The sequence below is a fragment of the Apus apus genome, chromosome 10, assembly GCF_020740795.1.
Source record: "Apus apus isolate bApuApu2 chromosome 10, bApuApu2.pri.cur, whole genome shotgun sequence".
NCBI lineage: Eukaryota > Metazoa > Chordata > Aves > Apodiformes > Apodidae > Apus > Apus apus.
The window spans coordinates 3,754,686-3,767,794 of NC_067291.1; positions in this window are offsets into that span (position 1 = coordinate 3,754,686).

A 13,109-nucleotide genomic window follows, 5' to 3' on the forward strand; every position below is an offset into this window, starting at 1 on the left:
ATTATTACTTGATTCACTGATAGCAATTCAAGAGCCTAGGATAATTTTTTCCTCTAAAATGCTGGCACTCAGCAAGTGCAAATACTTGGTTTAGTCTCTTACAAGAGCTGCCATTAGGGCATGTACACAACTCTGAAACCCCTCTGGGAGTCCCTCCCAAGCCTTCAGCAGACTCAGCAAATCAGGTGATAATGCCCTGTACCCTCCAGAGATAGCCCATGTTCCAAAGTAAACCAAACATGAACCTCACATAGCATGAAACTTGCTTTTCAAAACTTAATTCTGGGGCTCAGTACATTTTATTTCTCCCAGTGAAGACAAGAGGTGTTTAAGATGATTTTTACTTGTGAGAGAACTACTAGTGTGTGGTATCCTGCCCATGTGGTGGCTGGGAGAACAACCTTGCTGGGAAGAGTTCATTAGGACCAAAAAGGGAATTTCAGTAAACATGCTTACTTCCAAACAGATGGTACCATGAAACAGGACTATTCTGAAAACGAGCATCTATTTTCAGATTGCAGCACTGCTGGCCCTCCTGTACCATTGGAGAGCTTGAAAAATTGCCTTTTCTAGTTACTCAGCAGGGTCTAAGTGCGTGCAAAGTCTTTTCCCAGAGAAGTCAGGAAGAGGGACTGTTTTGTGCTGATGGGAGATGAAGTGGATCCTGCGTTGTGAGCAAGAGGTCTTCATTTCAGGAAATACAACAAACAACTGGGGAACCTCAGGCTCCACTGCCCAGTGCTTAGGGCAGTCTGTGAAATGTCAGGCTTAAAAGCCATAGAGATGACATCTGTTTTGGTTCAGGCTGTGGTTGTTACTGACATGCTTGTTTTAAATGGATGGCATCTGTTGCCTTCTTTCCTGAACACTGCTGGAAACTGAGGGGGGAGCAGTTCAGCTTGCTTACCTTGGGATGTTTGCAAGCCCAGAGACTGCTGGCAGAGCTTTTACCCCTAAACCTCTGGGAACAAGTGCTTTCCCTCTCAGGAAGGTAAGGCTCACCTGCCATCTGCTCACACACACTCTGGAGAGCCAAATTGCCTGCTCTTCTCACTCTCTCACTGCAGGAGAATGCTTAATAAAGTACCACTGTGTGCCTTCCTCACAGCTGGAGGGAAGCGAGAGAGGAGGGCTGAGTGCTGGGCACCACTGTTGGGCACATCCCAGCTGCAGAAAGCCCAGAGGTCCGCCCCCTCAGAGAGGGGTGGCAGAGGGAACACATTTCATACATCCACAAGAAAGAAATTTGGGCAATTTAGTGAAACAGTTGGCAAGAAATACCATTAAATTGCACCCTTCAGAACCAGGCACTGCAATTTCCTGGTGCCCAAGGGAAGTATGGATGGTATTAAAGCTTTTTGAACTACTGATTGCTATTAAATGCTTATAATATGATGACAGCTTATCCACAACTGACACTCTTCAGTCGTCCATGGAAACCCCCAAAGCAGGACAGGCCACTTTCTGCCTTTTCTTCTCTGGTGAGTTGGGACCTGGCTCACAGCAAGTTCTGTTTTCAGCTCAGTCTTGGCATTTCATTACCTGCACTGTGACCCAGAGGTCAGAGAGAGATGTTGGGACTGTGCTCAGGACTTGTTAATATATTGCACTGAATGAGGGTTTAAGCAAGATAAAATCCAACTGATGAAGCTGATGACCATTCAAGACCATACCCATCCTTCTGAGAAACCAGTCACAGTCTGAGATAACACCATCTCATCTGTCTTAGGAACAGGTCCTCAAGTCAGGACTAGGTCAGGGTCCCACAGACCTGTGTATTTAGGACAACCCAAGAGGCATACTGGAAAAAGTCAGGTGTGGGAGCAAACAGCTCCAGTCTTTCCGTCAAACACGCTTTTGTTGGAAGTGGGAAGCCCCCAGCTCTACAAGGAGAGACCTCCAAGCTTCAGCCCTAAATAGGAGGGGTGCCTGAGGCAGCCAGTCTCCCCCACCTCTGGCCCCTAGCTGGGAGGGACAGTTTTGCTGTCACATGCCATTGCACCTCTCTCCACAAGGAAAAGTTGTGCTTCCTTCTTGGGATGCAGGCAGGGAGGTGGGCAGAGTCTCTTTCCTGACACCTCTTCCACTACTGGGATCAGATCTTCCCCTCACAGCCATTGTAGCCTGCAGGAGCTGGATCGAGTGGCTCCTGCAGATGGCATCTGCATCCTAGGGATGGAGTCAAATCTAGGCTAGAGCACAGCAAGTTTTCTCCGAGTCAGTGCATTGCAGAGCAATCAAAGGAGCTTAGACAAACTGAGCCCTGCTCCTGTCACTCTGCTGTTGAGTTTCCCACCAGGATCACCCAGCTGCAGCTCTTCAGCAGAAGAGGAGCAGCTTGTGTCCTGCTGTCCTTCTTCAGCACAGACACTGTCATGTGTTTTCTCTCCAATGTACACGCTGCTGCTCAGGGAGAGCAGCTAAACCTGGAGTAAACTCACAGGGGAGGAGGAGGAAGTGGAGGAGCAATCCCTGAGCTAAGCTGAGCAGGATGGTGCAGCTTCCAGGAGAAGGACAGCAACAGCAGGAAGTGGCATTTGCTGGAAGCATTTTTAAAAGCAGTTGGGGAACAGCTGTGCTGAGTTTAATCCAACTGGACCCAAGTGCCTCCAGAGGAGCGTTTGATACCTCCCGCCCCGGCAATAAAACGTTAATCTCAGTTCAAAGGCTTTGTTCTCTTAGCAGGGGTATTTTTCTACTTAGAGGTACCATGCTGCTGCCTCCAGTCAGAGGCCCCACTCTAATATGGACCGTGCTTGTGTGACAGAGACTGCTCCTGCTGCAATAGCCTCAGCATCTGAGGGGTGACAGGCAGCTGGGGAAGAGCAGCAGTGACCATCAGGAGCAGTGGCACAGCCCTTCTGCTACCACACCACTGTCCTGGGTGTCAGAGACCCCTTGGCACAGGCAGGTTGTCTGAGGAGGGATAATACTGCTCTGGGGATTTTTACAAATGTGTGAAGGTCTAAGAGAGCAAGTTTCAAAAGGAGCAGGCTGAGGTTTGAAGGGCGGGTGTGAGGTAGATTCCCAATAGCACATGAGATGATAAATTAGTAGAGGAGAGGCCTTGAAGGGCTACAAGATCATTTCCAAACCATCCTAGTGAAGTTAGTAGTCAGTCTTCCTTTGGGAGGTCACAGACTCCCATGATGTATGTATGGTCTCCTTGGATAACAGGTTAGACCTCATTAATATAGGCTGCCAACTGTGCTTTCAGCTCTGATCTGTAAGTACAGCTATTCCAGTGAGGTACTTACAGCCTTGTTCTCAGCAGACCTCTGAAACTTCATTTTCTGTTGAACATAGAACAGGCCTACCCTGCAGCTCAGGGTTCACGAGGGCTCAGGCAGTGCCTGTGTTATCATCCAGGAATCCTCTGGTGAGCTTGACAGAAATGAACCAGGCTCTCTGCTTCCCCATCTGTTTTGTCCCATCCTTGAATCTTCTCCGTTTCCTCTCCAGAACTTCCAGCTCAAAATATGTGTTGGGTTTTGTTTGTTTTTTTTTCCCCCCATTCTTTTACACTTAATTTATGTCCCAACTTTTCTTAAAAATTAGAGGAAGTGACATGAAAGGACACTCCAGCCTTGCTGATAGCATTAGGTGGGAAGTGACAAAGTGACTAGTATTTTGTTTTAGATGTGCATCGTTTAGATTTCTTTCTTTTTGTCATTTCCAGGGATTAAGGCAATCTCCAGGCTGCTGAAAATCTCTTACCATAAGCAGGCATCTTCCATATCATCGGACTGAAGCTCATGGCATCCTCTCAAACAGGAAGAGGAACTTGGAACGAGCTCTCCCAAGTCTCTTGTAAAACCCTCGAGTGCCAAAATTACTGGGATGTTTTCTATAAGTTGCTGATTTTCAGTAGAAATCCTACCCTAAACCTATTGAATTTTCCTGGCTACTGTTCCATTGCTGGCATTTCTGTTTGGGGCCTGGCTGTTTGATGTTCCTTGACAAAAGTAATTGTATTTCTGAAAGCATTCTGCCTGTTTTCCACTTAATGCTGTTGGCTGGGATATCTCATTTTGGAGAGGGCACAAGAGATGCTGCTCACACTGTCTGCAGGTAAAGGTGGTGAGGCTGTAACATGCTGTTCATGTTTTCATTAACTCAGTGATGATTTCCTGCCTTAGACTCTTTTGTACAAACCACTTGGAGATTTTAAATAACTGTTCATCCTTCTAGCTTTTGTCTCTTTTCTGCCTCCTCCTGCATTAATAGGCTTCATTAGGCCTATTATCTTATCCCTTCTGCTGTGCCACCAGAATCTAAAGCTGAGGTGAATTCTAGGCATCGCTTGTTTCCATTATTATCTTCACTGGCATTTTGAAGGAGTCATTTGTCTTCATTATTTGCAGCTGCATCCTGAAGGATTTTCAAAAGGTGCATGCAGTATTTTCCTCTTATGAGAGCTTGGTGTTATGCAGGGCTTTCCCCCCTCCTCCTGCCTATTAAAAAAAGAAGTTTCTGCTTCACTGCTGGTGTGACAGTATTGAAAGCGTCTCACAGATGGACTGACTCTCAAAGAGGCAACCATCTTAAAATCCAGCAGATCCTAGTCTAAAGTCCTCTCTTTCCCTGCTGCCTGATGAATCAGTGTACCCTGTTGTAGTTTCTTTCCCTCTGCAGTTTTCAGCATGCTCCATCTTTTTCATTTCCTCTGCAGCTCTGCCTACAGCTGGCAAACTAATCACTGCCTGAGCAATGCACCTCCAAATATTTGTTTATGCTGTATGAGTGTAGCTGGATTTTCTGTTTCACATCATCTGCTGGTCATCTTCATCTGTATCAGTATTTTTTTCATGCTATTAAGCTCAAAGAACAATTATTTTATTCAGGGGAAGGAAATGAAGCAATAGAAAACCACACAGTATGAGCTAACTGTGAAAAGAAGTGTTCAGCATACTTTCAGCATGAAGAGAAGCAGAGGGTTTTAGCAGTAGCACAGATAAGACAGTTACAAGGTCATTGTGTGGACTTATATAAATGTAAAATCCCGTGTCTTCCCACTGCAGGGTCTGCATGGGTACAGACCTCTGTTCCCACAGAGTATTTAAAATTGCAAACATCTGGCTCGGACTTAGCTGTTGAACACAGTTAATTTCAGCTTCACTCCTTTTGCCTTCAGTCAATCCCTCCCATAGCCTTTGTTGCTGTGACCTAGATTGTGAGCAAATGCCTTCTGATGGCATTTCAGGGGAAACTAATCTTGCACTCAAACTGAATCATGGCTGGATTGCCTGTGCTCCATGCTCTGTGCATGTAGGTGGTTATTTCTGCCTCCATCCTCGAGCGGTGCACAGACCCACGTGCAAGGCACAACCTATGGAAAGAAGACTTCCCAGGCTCTTCTTTACCCAAAAGCAAAGCTGCTGCTGGCTATAGGGACTAGGGGTGTTTAAATACTGTTCAGAGTTTTTCAAAATTTTCACGTACAAAGGAAAAGAAAGGCCTTCATTAACAACTGCAAAAAGATGTCATAAGACTTGTCATGACACCTCAGTAATTACCAAATACCCTGGTTATTCTGTGCTAACCAAATTCCCAATCCAATTATGCTGCCTGAGTGGAGTAACATACAGTCAATAATACACCATGTGGAGAGCAAGATACCAGTATTAGTGTTTCCCTTGGAGTGAGATGTCCTCACAGCCTCTTGAGCTCTGGGATCAATAATGAGACAGAACAAAAGAAAAATGCAAGTAAGAAAGCCAGCTGCTCCGAGAGCCCTTTGAAGGTGATGTATGTCCTGTTGGATTTCTGCATGAAAATGGTAACATTGAAATGGTCCTCAGAGAGTGGTGCATCAATATTAGCACCACTGAGTGTGCAGTTTACATACATCATACAGGAGGCAACTTTTGCCATGTTCATTTGTTTCTCCAAGCTATACTGCCTCTTCCCTTCCTGTTCAAGGTGCTGAAGCATCTGCTGTTGCAAACCATAGACCTGTCCCTACAGTTTTCATACAGACAATGCAATTGCCTTGTCCACACATGATGAAAACCTTGCTGTTACATGGGGACAGTCTGACTGAAGCCTGCCTGGAACTGTTGCATTTCCACAAGCACCTACTCTGTAGGAGGGACTGCTCCAGAGAAAGTGCTGGACATATGGACTTGGGACATGCACTGTCATACTCCCAGGTATGGAAAGGTTTGAGTTTGCATCCCTCTGATGCTTCCTCTTGTAGCCTAAGAGCATCCTCTCCTCCACACAACAGTAATGATTAACACAGCCCTCTTTCCAGTACCCTCCCAATACTTCACTGGGATTATTGCTCCACACATATACTTGTTTACTCAAGTGGAGGGCTCCATGCTGCCCACTGAAGCTAAGACATGGATGCAAAGGGGAATTAAATCAGCTGCAGAAATTCCTGGCACTGAGGGCCAGGGCTGATGGGCTTCCTTCCAGGGACATCTGGTCATTAACCCTCACAGAATACGGGCTCTTAGGTCCTTTCAGTCAGGACAATGGGATGTATGCTAGGAAAGGCTAACTTCATGCAGCAGAGGCTTAATCACACCTTTTGGGACTCTAAAAGCTGGTAGCTATTGATTGAGGCAAGGGTGGTGAAGCGAGGTCACAGCTGCCTCCATCGTTCATATGGGGTCCATGGAAACCACACGTTGTAGCATGCAGGGTTCCCTATTGATTCCAGTGGCTTGGCAATTAAAAAGCCCAGTTTTCATCCTCTCAGTCATTTACCCTTCACCAGATGAAGCCAAGTGGCCTCAGCCAGCTATCATGGCTGCCCAAACCAAGCTGGATGCACTCAGCTGTAACCCTGGATTAAAGCTGAGCACAGCTTCGTTTCACGCAAGGGAGGGTTGTCCTGAGACACCCCCACCCCCCAGGAGATGAGCAGTGTTTGCCAGGCTCAGGTTGAGCCAAGAACCCAGTGAGGTGAACATGGTGTGCCTCTGGGGAAAGGCCTTGCTGTGGGGAGAGCTGAGAGGGGAGGCACTGCAGCAAGCCTGTGTGAATGGTTTGTTTTCTGTGCTGCTGTCATCCTCTTCATGCCCCTCCAGCTCACCTCAGAAATACAAGAGATCACCACCTCCACGTGGACTATTTTAACCTTGTGGGGAAGAGGAGTGTGGTTTTCTGTCTCCAAGACTATTGCCCCAGGGCGTTTACAGAGACTGAAGTCTGGGAAGTCCTCAAATGGTCTTTGTACAGCACCTAGCACAGCAGGGTTTGGGGCAGCAGAGAGGCTCAGGCCTCCTGTGCAATCCAGTGACAAAAATGGGGAATAACTATGGAAAGGCACAGTCTGAGCCCACAGCCAGCTCAGGGGTTTAATGCACCCATGAACTTCCCAGCAGGGAAATGGTTGTGTCTTTTCATAAATCACTTTTTTTGTCCAAATAAAATAGAAGGCTATTTCATTTTCATAGCCACAGTTTTATAAAACAATAGTCAAAAGTCCTCAGTTTATCATGCACTCATGATGAGACAGCAGAACAATGCATTCAAACTACAAAGATTTCCAGAAACAATAGAGGACTTTACCATGTGTTATGGAGAATAAAACATCTCTGGTGCAGGCTTCATGCAGGCTGAATGCCTCCTGGCCATCTTGCAACACCAAGCATGAGAAGACAGTAGTTGTTATACTAATATAAGACAAATTATGTCCTAAAAGGCATATACACAAAGGCCACTGTTGCTATTTTTAGAGTCAGAAATGCAGCTGACACTTTACAGAGGAACCTTAAAAGAAGTTCCTTACGCCCTCAACAGCCTTGCACCAAGATCTCCCAGTGCAGAAGTGTGTGTGTGCGTGAACAACATGTGCTGAGCAGCCTTTGAGTTCCAAGTGAGCAGTGTTCAACATACTGGTCGCAGGACTGAGGCTGTAACTGGATGAAGTGAAAGAGCTAAGACATCCTTAAATACAAGGAAACTCTTGCATCTGTTTCAAAGGGATAAAACTGTGTCCCACACAAACTTCTTTCATGTTAGTAAATCACAGTTGCAATCCCTGACCATCCACCTTCCTGTCATTTCCCACATTCCTGTGCCTTATTCCTAGACTCACCCAGAAAGTTACATCCTCAGGGGCATCCAGGCAGGAGCAGAGGAGGAGCTAGAGCTGCTTGCTGGACCAAAAGCAAGTTGTTTTGGTCTGCTGATTGGCACTGGCTCTGTGTATGGCATTCCCTACACTGTGGCTCCCTGATGTCTCACATTTGGGTGAGGCAAAGGTCTTCTCACATTTTATTTTCATGGCTAACCCTCCAAAGCCAGCCAGTTCCTTTCATCTTCTGTGCAGCAATACTAATCTCTGGACAGTGCAGAGACTCAGTGGACTCCACTGGCAATATGTGCCCAAACTGCAGAGGGAAGAGTTTGTTTCAAAAAGCATCATTACATAAATGTGGGTTCTTATGGTATTAAAATCCTTGTAAGGCAATAATGCAGTTTCATAGGAAGGAGCTAAAACTTGCTGCCCAGATTGCAGTAGAACAGAATTATTATCCACCTCCAAGCTCTGAGCAGCTGAGAGGGAGATTCATGCCATTCCCAGCTAGTGAACACCAGGATGTTTGTAGGTTCTCATCTTTTCCTTCAGACTGATCTAATCTATTACTAGCTGATGGGAACTGTTCTCTTTAGCAGATGCACATCAGAGAGTTGCCATCAGATGCCCTCTCAAGACAAAGAGCAGCCACCCCCAACCATCCCCACGAGCCACTGCCTGTTTCTGCCTCCAGTCACCCAGCTGTGACAGCTGCGACCTGTGAGAGGAGCTGCCACCAGGTCACTGCTGAATCAGCTCCAAAGCCTTATTTCACTGCTTGCTTATAAAGACATGTCTTAAATTCTTATCCCAATGCCTCCTTCTTTGAGATACAGACTTTTTCTCCTCACCCAGCAATTTCCTTCTGTATTTGCTTTGTGTCATTAGATGCTACAATCTGGCTAACCGGCTCCCTAATTATTGCAGAACCCAAATGACAAGCTGCAGGCAAAATGATAATTACTTATTCAAAAGTATTCATAAAATTAACATGTCCTGAATAAATTCAAGCTTAATTTAACAGGCCACTGCACTTATTACAAGCATTCAGCACATGCAATTGTTTAAACTTAGTAGAGAGCAACTTACTCTTTCATAAGATATCAAGGGCAAAAGTAGATGTAACCACAATTTGCCCTAACAAGACCAAATGTCAGTTCAGGGAGCTATACAGCAATTTGGTCAGCTGCATGCAAGTTACAGAGCATACAAAGAAACTCTTCCCAGGCTTTTCATTACGGCAGATTATTCAAACTCTCAAATTCTATTTCTCAGCCAGAATCAAGAAGAAAAAACAGGGTAGAAAAAGTTATAAATTCCCCATCTTTCCTACTCCTGGCCTTGGAACAGATTCAGGGCTTTATTCTGAGATCCTTCCATAGTTCCAAGTATTATACTTGAGAATTTTTTAACTTTTATCTACAACAGAGAGTGTTCCCCACTGACATAGCACCCAGAATACTATCTGTGGAGAGAGGGGAAAGAGCTGCTTGAGTTTTGTACAGTAAATCTTGTGTGCCCCAGTGTCAGTCCACGTGGTAAATTCAGAAAGCTTCAGGATGATGATGGATGGGTACATTTCCTAGCACTGTTCACCCTACCTGCTGGAGTGTACAGAGTTCCCTTCCATCACTAAAACTGTGCCAGCTCTATGTGTCCCATTGTATTTTAGCCTGGTTTCCTGAGACTGGAATAAGGTCTTTCAGTGATGCCATCTGTCTATCTTTCAGTCAGCTAGAAGTGAATAACTTTTGAACAAAATTGGTCACTTTCTAATAAACTGAAAGGGAAGAGAGCACTGTGTTCACCTTTAGCTGTGACTGCTAGAGCTGTGTGAGAACTAGGTACTCTGACACGATGGCTACTTCACACACAGCAAACACACACTGCACCTTTCTCACCTCCTTCTTCCCTTGCTTGAAAATGTAATTTTATGTCCATCCTGCCTGGGACCCTGGCTATGGGATTAGAAGAAACATTGCAAGATGCCTCCCACCCCAAGTCCTGGAGTATCTCCTTAGGTATTTTTCCAGCAGGATGACATGTCAGCAATAAATCAGTGAATTCATTCTCCAGTTACTTAAACAATATCAAGGAAGAAAGCTCTGTCCCTGAAAATGGTCCTTTTACAGCTTTCTGGCCATCCCCATAGCTTCCCTACAAGGTATTTTGAAGATTCTCTTGGTTGCTGCAACAAAGCCAACAATGGCAACATGTCTCCATAACCTGTGCTAATGAAAAGCATCACAGATCCTCACGGTTCTTCATGTTCATCACAAAGTAATGATATCATGTTCATTAAAAGAATTAGGAGATATATCACACTTGAGAGAACATTATGCCAGTCAGGTCCAGATGATTCCAATTTATTTCACTAAAATACTTTTGATTAAAACACTTTGCTGGTGACGTGTCTTAAAAAGAACTTGGACTTCAAGCTCTGTAATAACTGCAATATGTTCTCAGTCTCTAGCCTTGCCACAGGCTGCATAAGCTTAGTGATAAAAACTCCTGCAAAAAGTTATTAGGTGCTTACTTCAAACACAGACTTCTCACTGCAGTCATTGCTGATGTCCTGGCACACTCTGTGAAGGATCATATGCAAATTAATGTAATTTATTTAGATGTCCCAGACTCACTATGCATCATTATGGCACAGTGTCAATTTTATATAAATGTCCACATATGGAACACTTTAAAAATCTCTGAACTGCAGCAGGAGAAATAAGTGGAAAGGAAGAGCTTCAGCAATCAGCAACCTCTTAATAGCATCAGAACCCCAGCATTGACATGAACAATAGATTAGTGCTCAAAGGGACTCTCTGAGGAACATGGATAACACTGTTTTCCATCAAGATGATTTAAAATCACTGATCTTTATCCAGAGATGCTAAGATAAACTCTGATCTTGTGAGTGTATTTTCTGGGTTTGTGTGGCAGGGCAGAATAGAAGCTAAGCACAAAAGGACACCAGACTTTTCATTTTCCTCGCAATGGGTAGAATCCCTGAGTCCTTGGTCATCAAAATTGCTGTACATGTCAGTGATGCTGTCTGACTCAGGCCAAGCTGAGATGCCAAAAATTCCCAGTGCATTTAAAAAGGAGACAGGTTCCCACGTCTCTTTCTTGGGGGTAAAAATTCCTACCTTTTTTTGTGCATGTGGAACACTGAGGTGAGGAAATCGGAGTGAGGGGGACACAAGCACATAGAGGTATTTCCAAGGCATGGTTTGGAGGCAGTATGTTTTTCACCCTGCTAAAAGCATAGGCAGACTCACAGCAGCCTCAGGGAAGAGTCTTAGGCACTGGATCCTGGAGGACAGAGGACCTTTGCACTGACCCACTGTACCTATTGCTATATGCAGTTTCTGTAAAATGACTGGATTTTCTACCTGCACCTTTAGCTCCCAGCAGCGACACCCACTGAGACATGAAGTCTTCAGCCTTTGAAAAGTTTCTGTGAACTCATCAGACCCATGATGAAATCAGTCCACTAGCTCCACATGAACATCATGTGAAGATTAACACTGAGATACGTATCTACAGGGCTTTAAAGAAATCTGTAGTCACTTAGACTGTCACCTCTACAGGGCTTTAAAGAAATCTGTAGTCACTTAGACTGTCACCTCGTTTCTGCTTGAGCAACTGAACTGCCTCTCTCAGCCACCAGCTGTTTTCTGTGGGAGACAGCAGTATCTAGTAGAAGACCTGGTATTTCCTGCTGCAGAGACCATTTCAAGTCTCACCGCCTTCCTCTCTAGCTGCAGTGTGTGACCATATAGCAAATTCTAACAGCAAATCACACTTGAGCTTGTGGAACAGCTTAGCTGCCAGATTCCTCTTTGAGAACATGGCAAAAAAAACACCAAAACTGAGTGCTTGCCATAGATCATGTCAGCAGAGCATCCCTGACAGGCTTTGAGATGGAAACAGAATGAGAGATATGAGACAAAATCCCCAGCTTCAGAATTTCAGTCTGGTTTAGCAGAGTGCAGCAAGAGTCAAGTAAGAGTGAACTAAAACGTCAAGAATCCTAGGGGGTTTTTTGCTTCTGATCGAAACTGCTGTCATATTCTGGGAGGCAATCTGGGGAACACTGACAATGAAAAAATTAGCTGAAAGCACCATGGCATCTCTCCCCACCTATTCCTCCATCATTAAGAACAGCGTTTTTTTCGCACCACCTTCCTTAGCCAGCCAGCCATCTGCAATATCAAAAAGACCACCTTAGGTTGTTCCAGTTCTTACATGGCAGTGTTCAGGCAGCACATACTTGAAGAGGATTCAAAGACTCTGAGTTCTGCAGCCATGTGGGATTTGGAGCTTCCTGTCAGCAGAAATGGATCTCTCTGCACTCAAGAGTGGAAAAAGTGATCACTTGAGCTAAAGCAGCACTGGCTCTCCAGGGCACACAGCATGCAGGGGGGCAGCTCTGCTCCCACACAATAGCAGCTGGTGGTACAGAGATGTGTGAGCTGAACAATTCAGTGCAATATCACATTTCTGGCTCAGATTTTTATTTTTTCTTCCAGATTTTGGGTTTCCCACAGTGGATTATTTTGAACCCAGCTTCACTGCCTGATCTGTTTGCTGGTTAGGATGTTTATTTTTCCTGGAGAAAAGAAAAACAATACATGTTTTATGAAAGCAACATAAGAACAAAGTACGGAAAATCAAAGGAAAATCCTAAAATGAACTCTTCTGGCCCTAGGGCAGAGAATATGGCTGCTGGACCCTACTGTTCCACTCATGTGGGGAAGTCTTTTTTTTCGTGAAATGTTACACGTGTGCCCAGTTGCTGCAGATATTTGTATAGCCCTTTCTTCATCTTGCTGTAGCAGCTAGCTATCAGTGTGGTCGATGCAGTGCACAGCATGGTCCCAAGCCTGCAGGCACACAGGTTGGGACAGCCTGCTCACAGCCACCTATTTGGCCACACCTTCAGGTTTTCTCCCTGGTCTGCTGCTGCCTTTCAGCAAAAAAAAAAAAAAAGGCACTGATCTCATGAGGAGTCTGTTACATGCCAGCTCTGTGCAGATCTCTTGGGTACTGAAATAGCTGCCAACACCTATGT